General features: G+C 48.5%; 1 protein-coding gene across 2 annotated transcripts in view; it reads right to left on the reverse strand.

Moving 5' to 3' along the window:
- Positions 1 to 22,282, reverse strand: part of DAG1 (dystroglycan 1) — a 49,543-nt gene that overhangs the window by 26,851 nt on the left and 410 nt on the right. Inside the window, exon 1 of one of the 2 annotated variants that reach the window (XM_005522200.3) lies at positions 22,102 to 22,240. The exons of the other annotated variant lie outside the window; for it this stretch is intronic. The gene's annotated coding sequence lies outside the window, so the exon portion shown is untranslated. Of the gene's footprint in view, positions 1 to 22,101; positions 22,241 to 22,282 lie in introns of those variants that run through there. 2 annotated transcript variants of the gene reach the window in all.

The raw sequence follows: 22,282 nt of genomic DNA on the forward strand, positions 1-22,282 counted from the left end.
GTTGCTCAGAGCAATCCCCCTGCAGCAATTCCAAAATAAACATCCTGCCATTCCCTGATCCCAAATTCCACAGACAAAAAAGTCCAAAGGACTTAAAAATAGGATCAAACTGTCCTGCTCAGACACCAGACAAGTTATTCAAAAGTGGGACCCAAGGACAAACTGGGTAAAGAGCATTCACAGGAGAAAGGGGAGGCAGAGAGACTGCAACGACAAGGCAAGGAAAACTTACGTTTTTCTTCTGTAAGCAGCCACAGAGCCTGTGCAGTGTAACACATTTGCAACAGTTAACTAGCTGGCATGGTATCTGGTATCAGACCTCAAAAAATGGCCCTGAGGTTTAGCCACAGCAGAAAAAATCCAGTAATTTTTCCCTCCTCCATCTTGTACAGGTCAGAGATGTTGAAAGCAACATCTGAATGTTTATGAGGAAAAAAAACCCTAAATTACAGTGTATTTCAAATACTGTGAGCACAGGCTGCATCCCTCTATTTTGACTTGCAATGTAATTTTTACACAGGAGACCAAAGCTGCTTGCCCAGCCCGCTGACACTGTGTCCCACAGCTCCCTAGGTGACAGTCTGGATGGCTGTGAAGGGACAGCAGCACAGACTCACAGATGCACACTGACATGCAGATGGCAGCAGCTGTGGCAACAGAAGTGAGCAGATTAAAATATGAATTTAAGTTAAAGAGAAAAAATGGAATAAGATGGGGCAGATCCTGTACTGACTTCTTTCTGCAAAGAAACGTTGTGGAGCATGGGATGACTCCTTCTGCAAGAATCCCAAGAATGGGGGCAAAGTCATCAGAGCTCCAATGTATGCCCCAGGAAAACAGAGTCAGATGCCATTCTGAGGCAACAAGGAAAATTAAACCAGCACTCAGCTGGGTTTTGTAATACTTTGATCCTCTCTGAGCCAAGCACCACCTTTTCTTGCTCACTGTGTGTTCTCTGGACACCCAAAAACCACTCTCCCCTTCACATCTTAGCCAAGTTAGATGTACTCTGACTGTGCAACCCTTTGTAACAGCAGTGCCCCTTTTTCGACTACTTGGAGCACTGCTCCCACAGAACCACCCTCTCTGCCTTGGGGCAGCCAGAAGAGAGCAGAGCCTAGCCCCAGTCTGTGCTGATGACCTCAGCAGAGAAATGACAACAGCCCCACTTCCCAGCCAACAGCCACCCACAACAGTCCTAAGCGTTCCCCAAGCTTGTAACAGCAGACAAACGCATCTGTCCTTAATCACTTCTGAATCCACCCCCCAAAATCACTCTCACTTTGATTTCGGCTCAGCACTCTTCTGACCTTCATCACTAATGCGATGTCCAAAACCCAGTAATTAGTTTAAGAGGGTATCCCGTTACTTAGCACCCACTGGACTATCCTTGCTGTTCTCACAGTCACATTCCGATGGCTGCACCTATATCCCAGTATGTCTGAAACACTTCCCAGAAAAACCTGAGGGCTCGCTGCTCTCAAACAGCATAGGAGAACATAAACAGTTTAGCAAGAGCATATGGGCTCTATGGAGAGAGATGCACAAGCACCACAGGAAAAAAGGCAGTCTTGGAGCTGCAGGGAGGCTGTGGAGCTCTGAAGGTGTGTTCAGCTTGCCTTTGCTTTACAGAGCTGCTGCAGATGTGGGGAAACAATTAAACTGCTTATCACAGTACATCCCATTCAGGTTCCAGAGCTGGAGAGCAATTCCCATCCCCAGGTGGCAAGCGCAGCAATTAGGTACCCAACAACATGCACCAAAGCTTTGCTTATGTTAACTCCAGTGGTTATACAGTATTTCCTTGGCTCACTGTCTTTGATGGATTTTTGGTTCAGGGATGAGATCAGGTAAGTCCTGCAGGACCTTGGTGCACCTTGCACAGTGTTTGGAGGGTGCAGAATGGTCCAGATGTAGGCAGGGAACTTAAAAGTAATTCACCTGAGCCAGCTACAAAGCCTGGTCACAATCCCCATTTCCTCATGTGGAGGGGCTGGGCTTAAAGTTCAAAAACCTAATTACACCACAGCCAGGATCTCTACAACAGCCCACCTCTGAAGAGCAACTCTGGATTGGCCTCTTCTGAGCTTCATAATGCATTGTAGGGGGAAAAGTGGTTTTAGCAGCTCAGTCCATCCCTTATAAAGCAGAAATGCTATGCCAAAAATAACCTGGCTTACTAGTTACAGTCACCAAGCACTCACTCAGCAGCTCTCTGATCAGGGACCACACTGTCCACACTGCAGCATCACCACTGTCAACTGCTCAGAGCAAAGAAATCCAGGTTACAGATCACACACAATCAAAAAACGCTTTCAAAGGTAATGATGATGCCTCCTACTGCAGGCAGCAGCAGCCAGACTGCCTCTCACTTATTCCTCAAGACCTTATGACAGCCAGGAGCTTTGCTCACTGTTATACACTGAGCCTAAACCCCCCTCTCCCAACAGAGTATGATGCTGCTCTAGGTAACAAAGGCAACACCTAAAACCTCAAGGCTGCAAATAATGAGTTAAAAAGTCAGAATACCTGAGAATTAAGGCTGTCCATGAGCTGGTCCCAGCAAGTACCACAGTTTACTGCTTTTCCCCACCTCTGCTCCAGCTTCTATCTGCCTTTGAGACAGGCGAGCCCATCACCCATCCATTACTGTCAGCAAGCAGCCCAGGAGAGACTGGATCCTGCTCCCAACACTGGGATAGTGGGAGAGGCAGCACCTCCCTCCCACTCTGATTCAGTCCCTCTGGCCCCGGGCTGGAGGAGGTCCTGGATGGACAGGATCTATGAAAACCAGTCTACAAAGCACTGGTGGACTGGGAGCCTTGCAGACGCCTGTAACCTGATAAGATCCATGAGATACAGGGCATTTTTGCTGCGAGGGGAGATGGCACATCTACTGCAATCAGAGCCCCGGGCTGCCAACCTCCAGTGCAGCCTTTGTGCCACCCAAGCACCTCTCAATGCGAGCAGTTAGGGGCTGTTTGGTTTTTAAATACTGACAAAATAAAACTTAAAAAAAGAAATATTTTAACTCTTGTAAACGGCCGAACTGCTTCTGCTGAGAAGCTGAAACAAAACCCGAGGCAGGGACACAGCATGGAAATTCGGGATGGGAAATTCCAGTGCGAGCAGTTAAGTTCAAGAGTTAAATTGGACTCCAGTCTCTGCGGCAGGTAGTGTGATGGGTGTCACCCAGACACCGCTGCACCCTGCACAGGCAAAACTGTCCCAGCAGCTAAAGCAGGCCACCCCACACCCAGAGTGTGAGCCTGGATCTGCTCCAAATGGGAGCTGATTTGGGAAAATCGCTGCAAGTGGGAGGCAGCTCGTCGGGAATGTGCTGCTCCCTGCTTGCTGTGCCCAGCCCCGGCACAGCCCCCGCTCGGCGGGCACACAGCTCCATGCGAACGCGGCTCACCCGCTGCCAGCGGGGCCAGGCCAAGGTGCTCCAGGCAGGATGCACTCAGGTAGCGCTGGGAATGCCACAATGGGACCGCAATCGTTGTTTCATCTGCTGTTAAACTGCTCTAAAAGCTGAAAGCAGCACCTCCCCACACAAGCCACCTTTAGCCAAGGTGGTGCCCTGTGAGCAGAGTTTGAAAAGAGCATTTTGCTGTTGGAAAAATTAATGTTTCTAAGATCTTTATTGTGTCCTACTCCTGCCTGCTCCCTTATTCTCACTGTGCTTATTCCTTGGGAAAGCTATTTCTTTCTTCCACTGCTCTTTCACAAAACCAAGCAACAATCTGAAGAAAAACTGATAAGAAGGCTTGGGGCAGATGTGCCTTCATTTTTCTTAAAGATAACTATCTACATCAGCAACGTCCCTACAAAGGCAAATCTCTGCAAACTGGAGCTGGGTGCGTGGAGCACTGCAAACAACAGCAAGATCCACAGCAGCTGAAGTAGCCAGGGAAAGTACCCGCAAGCCACGGAAAGGAGAGGTCTAATGACATTATCTGCAAGCCTATGGCTTATCCCGAGCTTTGCAAGGACCAGGGCACAGAAATGGAAGGCATCCGAAGCACTGGCATAACACGTGAATTCTGACACAAGCACAGCAGCCTGAATGAAAGCTTGGAGGGAAAAGCATCCATAATGTCGTTTGTGATGGCAGGTTTGCTCTGCTTGTAACATACACTGCCAACACTCCCGGGAAAGCTGCTTAGAGATCAACAGATAAAGGCTTTTTGCCGCTCAGCCTGTTATTTCATGTAAATCGGGTTGCCCTGCTACAAAGAGGCATTTCCATATGAAGTGAAAGGTGCTCAAAAAATCGAGAGCAGTCACGCCAAGCCATGGCTCAATCTCTCTGAACCCCTGATGACCAGAAGATCCCGCTCCCCTTTTCACAGGTCCAGAACTGCAATCCAGAGTGCCAGTCTTCTCACTCAAAAATGATCTCCTCAAAGCACCACCTCCTTAAAATAGGGTTTTTCCACTGAAATAACTCCAGACTCCTCTGAGATATGAAGTCATGTTTTGAAAAGCAGCAGTGCAGAAAATTCAATTAACTAATCGAGTCTGTCTTCTGCTTGGGCACCACGGAAGCAAGACTTCCCAAATCCCATTCCTGAGATGTGGCATGTTATTGATGAGGTGTGCTGCTGCAACCCTTCCAGTGTGATTTACTGGGTCTGCCCCTGCCCTCCCCTTCTTCTGGCCTCCTGGAGCAGGGAGCCCTGCACCAAGCATGGCATGCTCCAGAAAAGTGGGAAATATACCCTGCTCTTAACTTGAACCTCAGTAGAGGCTGGAGGGAGTTGGAGAGGACAGGAGTAAACCAAGCTGGAGGCAAACAGTAGCTCTTTAGAGGAATAAACCACTCATCAGCCTGTCGTGATTGATAAGTACATCTGCCAGTCCCCACCTGCTGTTCACATTCCTGGCATTTCTTTCTGCAGCATTTTTTCCCCAACTGCTGCAGAGGACATTTAAAGGAAGGGAAACAGGCCCCAGCTTAAACAAAATGAGATATTGGGCTAGTTTTCTTGCATCATATCGGGCAATCTGCTGAAGGGGTTTATTGCAGGAGCCCTTGCAGATTCAGAAACTTGTAATGGGTGCTACGTGCTCACCTTTGCTCTTTCCTGCCATCATACCTCTATTAAATTCCTGGCAGATAAAGCAGGAGGCTCCAAAAAAGTCTCTGCAGCCTCCAACCACACAGCCGAAGTAATTTTCTGCACTGGTCAACCACTCCCTAAAACACAGGGGAGATATTCCTCTACACCAACTTCTCCAAAACAGAGACAGCTCTGCTGCTTTCCCTGCAGCTGATGAGCACAGGCAGCAGGGAGAGCAGGCAGAACAGCTCTTAGGAGCAGCAGCAAATACTGCTGAGAGGGCAGCAAGCAGGAGTTTCAGCTCTGGTTTTCAGTGCTGCATGTGGGCTAGGAGTTTCTCCTTCTCATCATTAGTTTTAACATGGTGAGAAGGTGATGGAAAATAAGCCGGTACAATTATAGCAGAGGGTGGAACGTGAGCCTGCTTGTTGTCAGAATAGGAAAAAGCAGCTCTGAGGAGCCCTTAAGAGATTCGGTGTCTTAAGTTCCCAACCTCTCTGTCAAACTAGATCAAAATTAGCTATTAGGATCAAGTTTATTAGAGCACATATCCATACTGAAATCCTATCAGGCTGGTTGCTGCAGGGAGCCAAGGCAAAGTCGCATTTCTGGAGCTCAGGTGCCCCAGCACCCATCTGAAGTGATTTCCTTTCACCGAAAGATGAACTGGGACACAACTGCAAACAAATCTATGAGGTTTCACTTATTTGCAGTCTTTGGGGAAGGAGGAAGGAGGCAGCAGGAAACAATTGCAACTTTCCCCACGCCTGGAAGAGTAGCAAAATGTGAACAAAGTTTTTATTTCAGCCTAGGGTGGATATTTCCACTGCAGGCAACACCACTCCTTAGGGCAGAGAGCACAGCAGAACCTTTATAAATCAGGGAGAGTGCGATACAAAATCTGACTGACCCTGGACACTCCTGGGTAACAGCCCAATCCCGAGAGCTGTGGCTCAGAAAGGACACCCCAAACCCTGGGAGCACCAGCCACTCCTCTGCAGATAGCTTTGGAGCCTATTTCCCAAGGCTGCCACACTCACTCACATGAAGGAGCCCAAAGTTAGTGGTGGTGAGGAGAAGGGGAGGGCAAGCCAGGGGTGAGCAGCGTTTGATTAGTCGGCTAATACGTGCAGCTGTCCTCCAGTTTTACGGCCCATGGAGGAAATTTAAACAGGAACTTTCTATAAATTAACTGCCCATAAAATGAGCATGTTTTCTCAGTGCACCAGAAGGTCAGGAAAGGTCTGCTCAGCCCCCCGTTCCCAGGACACGGCCAACAGCCTCCACGGTTGCTGTTTCTCTTTCTGAAGCATGAGAACGTGAATTCAGCCCGTGCAGCAGCGAGCTGGCAAAAGCATGCTCGCAGAGCAATCAGAGTCATTCTCCATTCACAGTAAACTAATAATTTATCTTTCCCCTAAAATCCCCAATGCAATCCAGATGTCTAAGTAGTCTTTGTCCCAGAAAACAAACTATACCATGGCCTCGGTGAGACAGCTTCGGCTCCGCTTGCCAAAGTCCTCGCAAGGCTGTTTATTCTACGGGAGTGACACACGCATCGATTTCAGCTCCTGCCAGGCCTCGAAGCTGCAAGCGATAAGGCGGTTATAGACACTCTACCCCAAGCCTTCTGGTTTCCTCTTCATCAAGAGGATTATTTAAGAGTTGCCCTTAGGGATATTCTGTTGAAAAAATGCACCTGACATGTTCCCAGTTTTGAGGAAATCAGGAGGATGGGAAAAGCCAGGGTGAAGCCAGTGCAGTAAACACGGGAAATAAAAGAAATAAAGGAAATTACTCAAGGGTGCATGAGGAGGACAAGTGTGTGTGGTCACCCTGAGCCATGGGAAGAGAGGCCCTGCCACTGAGGACCCTGGGAAGGGCTGTTTCAGCAGGAGACAGGCTGGATCAGCCCAGGAAAGGAAGAATGAGGCATTTGGCAGAAGGGTTGAATTCCTCTGGCAACAAAGGTTAAGTGCACAGCTGCACCTGTCCTGGGGAAAGGGACCCATGCCAGGTGGGGAAGGAGATCACAGCCCCACCAGCATCCTGCTCTGGGACTGTCAGGAAAGAGCAGCAAGTTTCCTGTGGTGGGGGGCTCAGCACAGAGCTCTTCTGTCACACTGGCTCTCCCAACCTGCTGGCAGCAGCCATGGGCTGCAGCACGCCACAGAAAGGCTGTCCAAAACACCTATGGAAATGTTTGGAAGAGTTCAAAATAGAGTTTGGAAAGCAAACGCTGACCAGCCACACAACTCTTCCAGGAATATATTAAGTGTTAGTGTAGTTACATTCCAGTCCCTGAGTATATTTTCTATAAATAAATATTTTAAACCACTTTGTTTCAAAAATTATTATATTAGTCAAGTGCAGTGCAATGTTTCACATTTTAGACCTGTACGCTGCCAGGCAAAATTGCTGCTGATTTTTTAAAATGTGCTGCGCTACCCAGGGTATCACTTTAAGGTCTTCTTCAGGTACTTTTCTGAAAACACATTTATTCTGTATTATAACATCAGGTCTCTACCAATACATCAAAACCTGTGGATTAAAACATCTTTATTCACAAACCAATAAAAACAGGTTTATTTTCAAATCTACCTTTCTCCCCTCCCCATTTTTACAGGCCAATAAGCAAAAGAAAATACACCAGTAACTCTGCATGTAAAGTAACTCTCTAAAGAACTAGGTATTTTTGTCATTGACAAAACCACACTACGTTCCACTGGCAGCAATTTCTGGGAGCTCCATTTGAGCAGTGAGCAGGGCTGCCAGGACTCAAGTATTGCACGTAACAAGCCAACTACACTGCAGACATGCCAAAGCTCCCCAAAGGCCCTGCTCCTCTAAAAACGTGGCAAAGAGGCATTGTACAGGGAAAATGGATCACCCCGTGTCCTAACCTGGGTATCCTGTCTGTACACAGACCTCAACCCATGCACTCCAGCCCAAACACACTGCATTCACAGGGATATTGAGCCCTCCTGCAGAAGGGAAAACCCAGACACAGCCATTGTGCTTTTGGAAGGCACTAAGCATAGCAAACAGCAGAGTATGGCTAAGGGCAGATCCTGCTCCCCAGCACCCATCCCATTACAAATACAGGTCCTTGAGCACCAGATACCAACAAAACACAGCTTAACCTTCAGAGCACAGACTTCCACTGGCGCTTTACAATGCACAGATATTAATATTGACAAATAAATTCAGGCCTGCTTAATCCAAAACACACAGTGCTGTGGCCAAGCTTGTGTTTTGTTTGGAGAACAGACCAGACACTCCGAGCCTGGCTGCCTTACCTATTTTTGAAAGCCAGACTTAAGTCAACCCAACAGATAACAACCAAGCTGAAAGCCCAATCCTCACCACGAACCCCTCCTGCTCATCAAGCTCTTGAAACTGAAAGGGGGGAAAACACCTCCAGGGTACTGCAGTTATCTCCATCAATGCTGTGGGTAGCTGGGGAGAACACATGCCTGCCAGGCCAGATACCTGGGGCAGGTAAGTGCCTGCCAGTGTTCCTCACCACTATCAGCTAAATCAGCTTAGAGTAACTCTGTGACTGCTCAGCAGAACAGGGCTACATGACCCCTCTATCTCCTTTTCCATCCTTACAGCTTAGGCTGTAAATTCTTCAGAGACAGCTGTAAGCAGGAGGTCCTAATGGAGCACTGCTGGCCATGGCTAACTGGGACCTCTGCAGCACTTTCAACAGCTCCAGGGTAAGCCTAAAAACTGTGAAAAATGTTAATTTCCTGCACTGGTATGCAGGCTGTACCTAAGAAACTGCTTAATTGGACACGGGGAGAGGAATCAAGGCTGAAGTGCAGCGATTTGCATTAGGGATTTCTGTCTTTGGTGTATGGTAGCCAACACACACCACATAATTGTAGGGGAGCTTTGGGGTGTGGAGACTTGTGAGGCCACTGAGGTGACACCTCAGAGATGAAACTTCCTGTGTAGCACAAACACCACGTTTGGGTATGGATGCAGCAGAGTTTAAAGTGATGAGCTGAAAGAAAGCAGGGCTGTTACTTGGGAATGTGGGCAGAGAAAGGGAGGGATATGGGCAAGGAAGAGATGGGCTCTGGAATAGGAAAAAACTGAGAACAAGGTGTAAGATAGAGAAAACAAGGTGTAAGATGGAGAACAACATTCCTGTTATAGGAGCAGGGGCACCTACAGACAGCTATGATCCCAAAGAACAGACTGAACCCCCCCAGGACGCCAGGGAATGCCCCAGACAACCTGCTGGACTCTCCATCTGGTCTGTGGCCAAAAGACTTGCTGTGGGAGGGCAAAGTGGGGTGGACTTGCACACTAACACAGAGTGCTGTGGGTGGGAAGGGTGACAGATCTGCCACTCAGAAGTGGTGCCATTTGTCAGATTGAGCAGTAATAATTATGAGCTTTAGAATACTAAGTGTGCAAAATGCTCTAACTGGAAATTAGTACCAGGGCTGTTTATCAGCGAATCAATTAAACAGTCAATAATTCAACTGGCTTCTTGGTGGAGTGTTGCTTTTTAATAAACACAGCAGCCCCTGGGATCAGCTGCAGCTCCAGCCTGCACCCCCAAAGGGACTGGATCAGCCCAGGGCTCAGCAGGATCCCCCAGCCCAGAGGTTGGGGCTGGCTGCTGACCAGGCACCTCAGTGGCGAGGTTAAGCCTGTGTGGGCAGAGACAATCTGGGCTGCTTGTGTTACACATTTGCACAACACTGAGCCACCACTGAACACTATGCACACCACGGAGTGAACACACCACTGGCCACACTTTTAATTACTTCTAATAATAAACTGGGATAAAGAGCTTAGAAGTTGGAAGTGCCTGTGCAAAGCACACCTGCAATTAAAGGTGCACTCCTCAACCACACCACGTCAGCAGGAGCAGAGAGTTGGCCATGCAGGGACAGGGATGGGGGCCTCCATGCATCCTCCCACTCTTTGAGCAGGACTGACCTAAATCCTTCCCTTTTCAGACTCCGGTGGCAGGAGGAAAATGAGCTGGTCTCATTAATTTCACCTCCCGCTGCCTGGTGAACTTGTCTGCAGCAAAAAAAAAAAAAAAATTCAAAGCTATGCTGGCGACCTGGCAACTCAAAACCTTCTGTGGAGCAGGAGGCACAAATGACCTGCTGCAGCATTGCTCACCTCACGGCCAAGCTCTGCTCTCACCCCCAGAGCTCCTCAAGTTATTCAGCTGTGGACTTTTTACAGATGCAGTTAGGACACCCAGCAAGGGAACTGTTCCTTTGCAGGGCAGTTGATGCAATAGAAGAGCACGTAGTCCGTGGACAGCTGGTGGCTCAGAAAAGACTTCTCTGCTATGCAGGAGACCCCGAGACTGGCACACTGCACGACACAGGAGACTCCTCCCTGCAGCTTCCTCAGAGCCTCACTGGAGCCAAATACACCGGGGCACCCTGTTTTCCTGTGATTTCCAGAGTTCAAGTTGATTTTTTAATCTGACAGTAACAGTAGAAGACTATAAAAAACCCCACAGTGGCCTGAGCAGCTCCGGAGTCTAAAATAAACATGCCAAGCCCTATTTGTGATGGAGTAAAAATAGCTTGTTTCTCATACCTTCCCAGGACCTCTGCTTCGTACACAAAAGCTTCACAGGTTAACTACAAAAATATCAGATGTGCAAGGAATGGCTTGATTTGAGCTTTGCACTGTTTGAGGAGTTCAGAAAACCACCCTGGCCCCGCAGCAAGGGGATGAACCCTCAAAGCTCATCTCCTGCCCAGGGCTAAAGGCCAGGCGCTGCCAATTCCCTTTAATAGAAACCACTGTCCTTCTGGAGGAAAAAAATCCAAACAAAAAAATCCACAAACGTCACTGGGATTACATCTTGTGCTCTTTCTTGGCTGGATACTTTTAAAATGACACTTATTCCAAAGAGCTCTAACTATAAAACCTAGTGCAGAGCTGTGCTGCAGCCGGGACGGGCTCCCTGGGAAGCAGAGAGAGCACAATCAGTGTCTGCATCAAAAGGAGAAGACAGACTGGTGCTGGTCTGTCTCATCATAAGAAACATCACTTCATAGCGAGGTTTGCTAAATTAACTTTTTTTCCAGGGCCTAAATGTATCTCACCTGGCACCTGTGATGCTCCTGAAGAGAACAGAAAAACAAGAGCTGGGAGGGAAGCTCGGCAGGAAAGCCGTCACGACGCCGAGTTTAATCATTACATCATTTCTAATGACAGCTCCGCCGGACCCACAAGTGAGCACCAACCTATTTATGACTTGGGCTTAAAAAAAGGGCCAGAATTTGCAATGCATCTGAAGCCTGCTGGTATTTTTACAGGCACTAAAAGGCACCCAGGGAAAAGGCCAGGCGTGCACGTCCCCAGCCCTGGGCCAGGCTTGCAGGAGCCACCAGCTCCAGGAGCCTTCTGAGAAACAGCCGGCACATCTCCCTACAAGGCAGTCCTGGCAGGGGCACATGCAGCTGTCCATCTGCCTCCATCCAGCAGCACACCCAGCCTTCAAGCCAGCCCAGACAACACAAGGCAAGGCACTGGTTCTGTGGGACACCCAGGGAGCATCTTCACCAGCCACACCCACCACCGACCACCCTGCTCTTGTCACTGCTAAAATTTATCTCCAGAAACCTGGGCTCAAATTGAGGAGGCATAAATTAAGCAGCAATCTGGGGCTTTGGGTGGGATGAAGAAGCATCTCCAAAGAGCTCTTAGCATAGCTCATTTTAAGTGAGAGGGACAAGAAAAACAAATTTTCTTGCTAAATACTCATTTAGTTTAGCAGGTCACATTGAAAATCTCAACATTTATACTTTAGATTATGTTCTTAACCATGGTCACATCATATTGAAGGCCAGCATCTAGTGAGATCTGATCACAGGTCCCTGAAGGTTCTACCTCTTGATGAAAGTCACTTTTGCACCTTGTCTTGAGTCAAAGGCTCCAAGAGATGGAAAAGACAGTCTCCCCTCAGTTATTTCTTTCCATTATTAAGCACTCTAGCAAGTAAACAAGGAAAACCACACACCTTTCCCAGGTTTTACATTGTCTGGCTGCCTCCTCCTCTTGTTAGACACAGACTTTCATAATTTATGGTCAAAACTGTTTCAGAGAACCAGGAGAGCGACTTGCAGCTTTCCAGCCCTCTTGTACCACTTGCCTACACACTGTCACTGAATGGTCACCTCACCAGATGCTTCAAGGTAAAATTCACAGTTTATTTTATATGAGTATTTGGTGTTAGCTGTCACATAAACATTGCTGCTTTTAGAGGAGGCTTCTCTCAAGCCTCTTGCTCGCCTCATTTGCCATTGCTTCCCTTTCTTTTCAGCTTATTCTGAGACGGCAGGACTCCTGGAAAAAATGTTCTTTGTATCTAGTAGGCAGTGGTAAGACAGCCCAGCCACCAAATATCTGAAACACCAATAACCTCACCCACATGTGCACCCCAGGATGTCAGCTCATACTTCCACCCTCCAATGCACTGCATCATGCTTCCTTCCTACACCGGTGAACTTTTCCTCCCATTCAGTGGCCCACAAAGACCTCAAGGGATCATGCAACATGGGGCCTGCAAGCTGTATGCATCCTCCCATGCTGGCAAAGTCTTGGAAAATCTGTAGAGAAAGGAATGGCTGAGCTTTCTCCCTGCCTCCTCCTCACAGGGCAGATGTACCCTGGCCCGCTTGAAGACCCACAGCAGCATCACTGGCAGCCACATCATCATTTTAATAATTGTAACTGCCCAAGGAAGCATTTCCACCTCTCCCATCCCACTCCTCTCTTCCTTTGTGCTGGTACAAGAGTTACAGAGCACAGAGAAGTGGATGTGAGAAATGACACACATTAAAGGAATGCAACAAGAGACAAACAAGAGGCCAGTTGCCATCTGGCTCAGTTTCCGGGCTGGATGTGGGGTCTGCAGGACCACTTCTCCTCTTCACCAGCACAAGGGAAAGGCAGGACTTCTGCCAGCAGCACCTCAAACCAACTGAGAAGCTGAGCACACCAAGTCTGGACCCTGCAACAAACTGTGCCGGGCAAGAGCACTGCACAAAGACACCAAGGAAAACCCAGACAATTCCAAAGATAAAGAGAAATGAAATTGGGTTCAGCTGGACATCTCCCATTCATTTCCCACTATTGTCCTAACCAGCATCTAAGCAGCACACGCTGAGAGCTATGGTCACCTCCCACAGCCAGCTGCATCCTGGTAGCAGGCAGAGCAATTCCCTTAGAGCAGAAGGCTCCGACTGGATCTATTCCACATTAATAGTCCGCTCGAGAACTCCTGGGCAAACTGCAGCAAGCAGGCGAGTGACCTGACGCAGGTTTCTTTTCAGCCACTAAGCCACTTTAAAAGACAGCTAAAAATACATGAAATGCTTTTCTCATGTGACTTTTCTAAGTGAGGGACTGCTCTAAAGCCTGCCAACCACAAATGGAATGAGACACCACTGTAGGACCTCTTTTCCTGCACCAATAGCCCCTACACTGACAACCTGTTGAGTCCAAGAGACCAGGTGAAGATAAAAACCTGGAACATTATGCTTGGCAGTATCAGCTCCTGATGTAGCACCATTCTCCCCAAAGGGCCCTGCTTCTGTTCAGAATCACCACCCAGACGGGGAGCTGCAATGTTTTGCTGTGCTTCTGCTCCAGAAGGATCTTTAACTAGCTACACCCAGAAGACTTCAAATTTATACTCCTCCCCACCAAGCCTGAAATAAAAAATAACTTCTCAGCTCTGCTGACACAGGTAATTCCTCTCCACTGAGGAGGTAAATAGGACAACTGTTTGCCTTTGAAAGTGTTTTGCAAATCAGCTCAGATGGCTGCAACCACAAAGCCCAAGCAGGAGGACACTGGCCAGTTCAGCTGATCCTCAAGCTCCTTAAGAGTAGATTTACATCATCAAGTTTCCCATCAAGACTCTTCCTTTACTCCCAGACAGGAGCAGAAAAGCTCTTTTGAGATGCAGACCCATGTGCTTACAAGCTTCTGTACATGCCAGTGCCTGCCTTGAACCAGAGCAGTGACACTGGGAAACAAAAGGTGTCTGCTCCTGATCAGCTCAGGCTGCAGAGCTGAGCCATCTGCTTCTACTGAAGCTGAGGGTGGCTCTTCCTTGCTCCAAACCAGACACCTCGCCGTGTGCCCAGGCAGCTCCGAGCTTTAGCTGACCTTTTCCAGTTGGCACAGCCTACGACTGCTGGTCCCAAACAGGGCTCAGAGTCAGCTGTGCAGAACTCACTAATAATCATCGTCTTAGTCACTGCTTAAAGAAGAATCTCACCCCTAAACACTTGCTTAGAGAGTCAGCTTAGCCAGCCTTAATTCCCATATATGACCAGAAACGAGGACTTCAGCATGTGGAGCAATCTCTCCTGGGCTCCCAGCTGGAGTGACCAAGCCACACACTACGCCAGTCCAGAAGACACTCCCAGGGCAGAGCTCTGCACCGAGCCTCGCTCTCCATGAACTCCCTCATGCTGGTGGTGGATTGCCATTCAGCAGTGAACTGACCAACTCATCACAAAACACAGGTACGTGTGGACAAGGTGTGCCTTCAGAATTGCCCCTATATGCAGCATCTTGACTTCATTTTAACTTCAGAAAAAATCAAACCCTGAATCTCACTGCCTCCTCTGTTCTTTGCCTTTCTTTGTGGTGCAGGGGAGAAGCTGCCTCAAAGGATTTCCTGAAGCGTCATATCAAGGCAAAGGTTTTGAACCAGCATGTGAACAGACTGTAAGAAATCCATAAAAAGTGCCAAGAGGCTTACCTGGAGTCAGCAGGATTAAGCTCCCTATACAAAGTTATGCACCTCCAGGGGAGGCTTTAGGAGCCTGCCATTCAGGGAAGAGAGAAAGGCTGGAGGCTGCTGAGCTGGGTCACGCTGGAGCAAAGCGCACAGCACCAGGATTCAGCGCAGAGGTCTGCAGGAAACAGCTTCTTCCTGTGACAGCAGGACAGTACCACGACCCCTCTCCCCTGGGATACCCACGGGCCAGGCACAGCTGACTGCCAGACCAGGCTGAGCTCACACAGCCTCATCCAGTCACCGAGGTGCTGGCCAAAGACGCATGGCCCTACCTATCCCGGCAGGACCCGGCTTCAGCAGGGAAAGCAGGAGGCAGAGACAAACAGCACTTGCACCACTCCCAGCTGACCCAATGGCTAAAAGATTGGAGGAGCTTTGGTGGAGCAGCACAGTACAAAGAGGGGGGTCAGCATTCCAGTTTTCAGGAATAATGGGTGTGCAGCACAATGGTACCGGTGCTGGACACTGGTTTGAGGGGAGGGTGGTGACTGAACCACATCACAGGCTCGAACAGCAGGAGCTCATCCACCTCTGAGGCTTTAAGAAAACCTTCTCACGCCCAAATCAGCCATGGTAATCACGGAGTACTTCCCTCTGCCATGCTCAGCACACAGAACTGCACACAACTTTTATCCTGGCTTATCACCATTACTGCACAGGGGAGCACCGCTGCCTTCTCAAAGCTTTAACTCCTCAATATACAATTTTATATCATTGCCAGTAGCAAGTGAAGCTCTTTTTCATGTTAACTTCGACTACAAAGTTTTCATGAGGCTGTAAAGCCCTATTCCAACACTTTTCTTAAAGTTTAGTGCAAAGGATTCATGGGCTTTGTGTGCAGTACTGTTACAACATGTTGCTTTAGTTTTCTCTGAACATTTCTGAAGATTAGTATTTATCTCAGCAATTGTCATTCTCAGATCAAATTTCTTACCTCCCTAGAGGCTGACCCCTCTATTCAAACAAAATCTTATTCTAAGATATGATAACTCTTTCTTGAAAGAGCACAAGGCACACTGACAAACACAAAGCACTGGCTTTATAAACACAGAAGCACAAAATTCCCCAGGGAGAGGACACAAAGTTTCACATTTTGGCCACACAGCTCACCACGGAGAAGTGAACTGATTCCATGGAAACACATACAGCACCAGGGCACAGACATTTATGCTAGATTACATGACACTGTCAGTCCAATGACTCAGTATTACTGCCATCAACACACATGTTAATGCCCAGCCTAAAAAACACCCAATCTGACCCAGACACTCATTAAAATAAGTCTGACTGCCCTATTCCTGATGCTCTATCCCACACAGGATGGGCAGATTTACATTGTGATTGTACTGCAGAACTTGCAGGACCTCTTACACATCCCATATAACAGCTATTCTGTGCACAAACACCACGCTGCAGAAGCTTTCAATGAACTGAAAGTGAGAATTAATGAACAAATCAATTATATGAGTTGTTTGCACCCATTAAGTTCAGTTGATGCCAGTACCTCTGTGATTATGCTTTCCCATGTCTTAAAGCTTTTGCTGTGGTAGGAGAAAGGAAAGATGCCAAGGAATTTCAGAAGTCAGGCAAAGGAGATTTTGAATTTTAGGAAAAGTACTAGAAGATTCTCCCTTGGAACTGGCATAGTCCCACCCTTGTCTCCAGTCAGCCTTTACCTGTATCTGTAGAGAAGTCAGACAGAATCTAGACAGAAGAAGTCAGACAGAATCTAGTCAGACAGAAGTCTGATTTTAGAGAAAAAGACACAGCTACACCGATTCTGTGTAGCTTCCTGGTTGGATCCTATGAAGTTGAATTCAGAGAAGGTTTCAGAAAAACCACCTTTTATCCCCTTAATGTAGGCCCCCAGGCACTATCATAAAAATTCCACTAGAAATATTTCCTTTGGGGTGGGGAAACACCATGCATGGTCTGTCATGCAGGAATCAGCTCCTACAGCACAGAGAGCTCACAGTCCACAGAGGTCAAGACCTCTGTAGAAAGCCTAAGGGACATGACCAAGGAATCACTGCAGCCTCAAATACGCCTCTCATTCCCCACCTAGAAGCCCACACCTGTGTACAGCCTTCCTGCAGGAATCCCAAGTGCCACAACACAAAGGTCACACCTTACATTTCAGGAATACTTAGAGAAGACCTGATGAAACTTCTTGCTGTAGAGGGAATTCCCAGCTAGAGACCAATATGGAAGAGCTACTTTAGAAAAAAAAGTTTGTAGGAGAGGCACAGAAGCCATAGTGGAAAAACTGGCAAATATTTCCATCCTGATTAAAGTGGAATCTGTACAGCATCCTGGACTGCTGAATAACCAAACACTGCAGACAGGGATCTTGGTCCCTCTTCACTGAAATTGAAAAGTCCCAAAGAAGCCATGCACACAAGGAAATCCTGGAAGCTCTGGAAAGAGATGTGTTTCCCAAAGAGCCTGGGAGAATCCATCTGGGGGCAAGAGAAAAGAGGCAAGCAGGGCCAGCCTAGAAAGGACCAGCAGCACACAGTCCCCACATTGCAGTCTCAGGTTGTGACAGTTGCACAAGGTTTTCACATCACCTGTCATGTTTCAACACTTCAGTGGAAAACTGCTGGTCCGAACTACCACTCAAGCTCATCCAAAAATCAATCCCTAGCCCTTGGGACTGATATAAAATTATCAGTATCTGCTACTAGAAACTCTCATCAAAATTACTGAATGCTAATCCCCACCCTTAAGGAACATTCTTCACAGATTAAGCTTTCTGAAGTCAAAATGCACAGTCTAGTTCAAAAAAAGAGAGAAGGCCGTGTGAATTCAGCACACACATCCAGCATTCGTGTGACCTATAACTACAGAGAGTAAACTGAAACCTCTCCTTAACCACTTCTTCACCCCAGAGGAGGGAGGGCAGGAATGCTGCCTGTCAGGTCCCTAACGAGGAGTATCTGCACTGTCAAGTACTGCAGGAAGGGGCTTCTGAGCCAGTTTGCTGGAATGCTCAGAGAAACCAGCACACAAAATATTTTAGAAGCTGCCCATGTAAACCCTCTACGAATTGAGCCCTTCTCAGAAAGTACAGCAGGAAAGACACCATACCCTTACTCGAAGGTTGCAGTGACGGCAAAAGCGCTGTGGTGAGACCACAACATGAGAAAAGAGAACTCATTAGTGGAAACCTTCACTCAGCTAGGATTTTACAGGTCAGACGAGGCTGTGAGCCTGGTTTTCTAAAGAAAACCCCAACCATGGGACTGGGACAAATTTTATTGCTGTTTCCAAGCCTCGCCCTCTTGCATGTCAAAGTCAGACAGTACTTTGAATCTCACCAAGAATTAGTCTCCAGTTCTAGAGGATACCTGCAGGACAGTGAAACAGGGGAGACAACTCAACCCTGAAAAAGTAAATATCTCTTCTGGCAAAGAGCACCATTACAAAGGGACAACTCTGCTGATCCAATGGCTTCCTGCCTCCAAGGATGGTTCAAAAACCTTCCCTCGCAAAGCCTTGCAAAGTTAATAAAGGGTCAAGCTGAAAAAAACACCAACTTTACACCAAATCAGCAGAAACCACTGGTCAATCCTTTAGTTCAGCACTACAGCTGGCCCCTGGGAGGAGGCAAGAGGACACAGCCAAAAGCAGAGTAAGAGAAGTGCCCTTTCAAGAGCATCAAACCATGAGGGTGGCTGAGGTGACCACTTGCTCTGATCTAACCACAGGGACCATGCCCACCTCCTCCTCCTCCAGGCTGGGCCTAACTTCTTTTCCCCCGTGCAGTGCTGGGCTGTTGACAAACTCCTCCTGGTTGAGGATTTACAAGCTCCTTCCAGGTTAGTAAACTGCAGAAAGTTAACCCAGAGCCAAAACAGGTCAGGCACCACAATGGCATGTCTGGAGTCTGACCTCTCTGCTCCAAAAGCAGTGAGGCTTACCCAGCTCAGCTTTCCCACACAACCCTCTGCTGCCTCACGCCAGGACAAGCAGGGTGCCACTGGCACGGCCTGACAGTGACACAGCCAGGGGCCACATAGCTGAACACCATTTGTGTTGAGGTTTGGGAGCCATTGTGAGCTCTCCACAGATATATGCAAGGGCCACAGTAAGGAGATGTGGGGACACTTGGTAGCCCTGCAGCCTCCTCTGGCTCTTGGGTCCCACCACATTGTCCAGAGACAGGACGCCAGATGTGGAAGAACCCTGCAAGGCTGCACTGCTGCCATGGGCAGAGTTTCCAGGGAATCTCCTACGATGCCTCAAGGCTCCAAAAAACCAGCACTGAGGTGACCTTGAGCAGGACATGACATTCATAGAAACAAGAGGCCCCTGCTGCCTACCCAACTCCAATCAAAGCCATGCCACTCACCTTGCCCCATCTCCTCCTCCTCACTCACCCAGAGCAGCTCACAAACCAGGCACAAGAGCCAGGGAGCTTTTCTGCTGTTCCCCAGGTGACCAGCTCAGGCATTGCACAAGGACAGGGCCTCCCTGGCTGGGGGACTTGGATCGTCTCCTTCAGACACTGCCGCATCAGCAGATCAGTTCAGATGCTCATGAAAAAATCCACTGACAAAAATACTGGTAACATCAAACATATACAATCATATTTCTTGCTGGCAAGCTAAAAATTTATACCAGAAAAGCTGAACCGGAGACAGTTTCAGTCAACAGATAAGCACAGGGAGATACACAGACAGAAAAAGGCACCAGACTAGGACGTGCACCTACCTAGAGTGTTCACACAGGTTAATACATTAACTTTCCATCCAGCAGCACCTTAGTAGTTTGCTCCAATTCAATCTCACAGAACAAACCCTAAAAGCACAGGTTCTTCAGCCTGGTATTTTATTTTTCACAGCTTAAACATGGTCACAGTCCTTTGCAAATTGGGTTTAAGGTACAGAGCTCTCAGACTGCACAAACATCCTAAGAACAAACATTTTCAGCATACCAAGAGCTCAGATACACTAGGTCAATCCAACTGTGTTTATTTGTATTTCACCCAAATCACCGCCAAAGTACTCGGAGCTCAAGGAGCAACAGCCTCCCACTGATTCAGCAAGAGACCAGAAGTAATTGGTAGACAGTCTGCAAGCACCACAAAGAATGCCAGAGGCATTTATTTACATGACCCCTGTTTGCCTAAGAAGAATTCAGCGTTTGCATTTTCCTCACTCAAATTAATCATCATCATCACTAGACTTAACTCCTCAGTACTATTCCTCAGCTAACAGGAGTAAAGGCACAAGCCACCCAAAATCATCCCCACAAAACTTTTCAGATAGCTGTTACTGACAGAATGAGGCAGACCTTTACTCCATCAGCTGGAGTTCCTCCCCAGGCTGGCACAGCACCCACAGCACCCTGCTATCTCTCCAGGCTAATTTGACTCATTATCTCTCCAAGGAACACAGAAAAGGCAAGGAGACACCATTCCTACTGGTGAGCAACACCGCTCCTGCCAGGGCAGAACCATCACACCTTCTCTGCTAGGCTGACAACACACTGCACCTCACAGCTGTGCTGCAGATACTAAAGCATGAAAACTCTCCCAGGATCTAGCTGCTGCAACCACACAGTTCTCTTCTCCCTCAGTCCCCAGCAGGACCCCTGGAGCCCCAAAGCACCTCTCAGGCCTGTCTGCCAGGACACAGCAGGGCTCCCTCTGACACTATGCCCCCGCTGTCAGAGCATGGCTCTGCCCAAGAGAGGCAGACCAGAATTCCTCCAGAGCAGCTGCCCGTGCAAGACAAGTCATGGCCAGAGCGTTGGGCCAGCTCTGACCAGGAGCTTCGCAGCTGAAGCTGGCAAAGGGTCCCACTCTACACATCCTCCTTCGTTTCCGAGAGCAGCCGGGCTCAGCACTCCCTGCGCTGGGAGATGAGGAGAACAGAGTGGGTAAGTTACCAATGACCAGCATTTCTAAAAGAAGACAAGTGCTTGGGGTCAACAAATCCCATACATAGAAAACTTAACTGGTACACAGTGAGAGCAGAACACCTTCACTGCTATCAGCCCCATAACTCTTACTGATTCCCCAGGTCTGATGCCAACAATTAAGCACAATTTACTACTCTATTTACACAATGCTTAAAGAAATGGGTATGTCTAAGCCAGCAGGTGCTGTCAGCAACATCGCCCAGTTACTGGAGCATTTGTGCCAGCTCCCAAAGAAGTGAGCCTGAACTCCTGCAGCAAGGAGTCGGCGTGACCTGGAATCAGCCAGGCTTTGCTGATTACTCCTCTGAGTAAACAGTGGTGTTCCCAGCACTTCAGCTTGCTCTCAAGCTCCTTCTGTTGGCATACTACCCTATATTTAGGATAGAAGAGTGCAATGACAAGCATCGGGACGAATGAATAAGTGATTCAGGATGCTCAGCATAGCAGCAGAGCCTGTGTGAAGAAACCCAAGAATTAGAAACTCCTAAAGTGAGGAAAGGAATTTGTAAAGCTAAAGGTGGGACGAGACAGCATTCCATTTGGAAAGTTAAATAGCAAGTTTTGTTAAGAACAGTATTTGCAAGGCAAGGGGCATTATTAGTTTACCATGTAACAGCAATGGGTGGTAGAAAGAAGCTCCTACCTGGAAGTGCTAAGAGAAAATAGGCAAATTTTTAGTTTTTTTAACACAAAAAGATTTTAATCTCATTTTGGACAGGTGTTTTCCCAATGGTGTTTTCCCAAGCCTAGGAGCCCAAAGCTCCAGGACCAAGGGAGATATGCCACCGCAGGGAGTGATCACAAACTCTACAGCCAGGTCCCACATCCCCCTGCCCAGACCTTCTCCCCTGGGTAGCAGGACCTAGTTCCACTCCAAAAACACATATTTGCCAACTTCAAACCTGTGTCAAAACTCAGTGAATCCAGGCCTGTTGACTTGATGGGCATTGGAAACTTGGGTGAGCCACTTTGTAGCCTGTTGCTTCCAAGAAACCAGGGAGGCCACAAGGAATATCCGGCTTTTACACCTTTTACGGTGGTAGAACCACTAACTTGCCTTTAGTCACCTGCACTGGGGACTAAAGATAAAGTTTGCCTGTAGGTCTGTCCCTCCCAGAACAGCCTCTGCTGTTAGTCACGCTCCCAGTGCCCGGAGCCAAGGTCAGCCCTGGGAAGTGGCGGGGCCCACGGAGTCCCACAGGGGCAGAGCCGAGGAACTGCCCGGGCACTCTGCCTGCGAGAGCCGCCTGTCCCTGAGGAACCCACAACTCCGCCAGCTACCCGGACACTCACCTGCGCTCCCACGGCGCCGGGCCGGTCCCGATGAGCGGGGAGAGCCCGGGACGCCCACACGGGTTTTGTCACAAGCAGAGCCGGCTGCCACCACCGACAGCACCTCGGCCGCTGCCGGCAGAGCCCCGAGGCTCACCCGGTACAGCTCGGGCCGGCCCTGCCGCTTGAAGCCCCGGGCCCG

The sequence above is a fragment of the Pseudopodoces humilis genome, chromosome 13, assembly GCF_049639895.1.
Source record: "Pseudopodoces humilis isolate 2021_Gansu_Grassland_sample_001 chromosome 13, ASM4963989v1, whole genome shotgun sequence".
NCBI classification, from domain to species: domain Eukaryota; kingdom Metazoa; phylum Chordata; class Aves; order Passeriformes; family Paridae; genus Pseudopodoces; species Pseudopodoces humilis.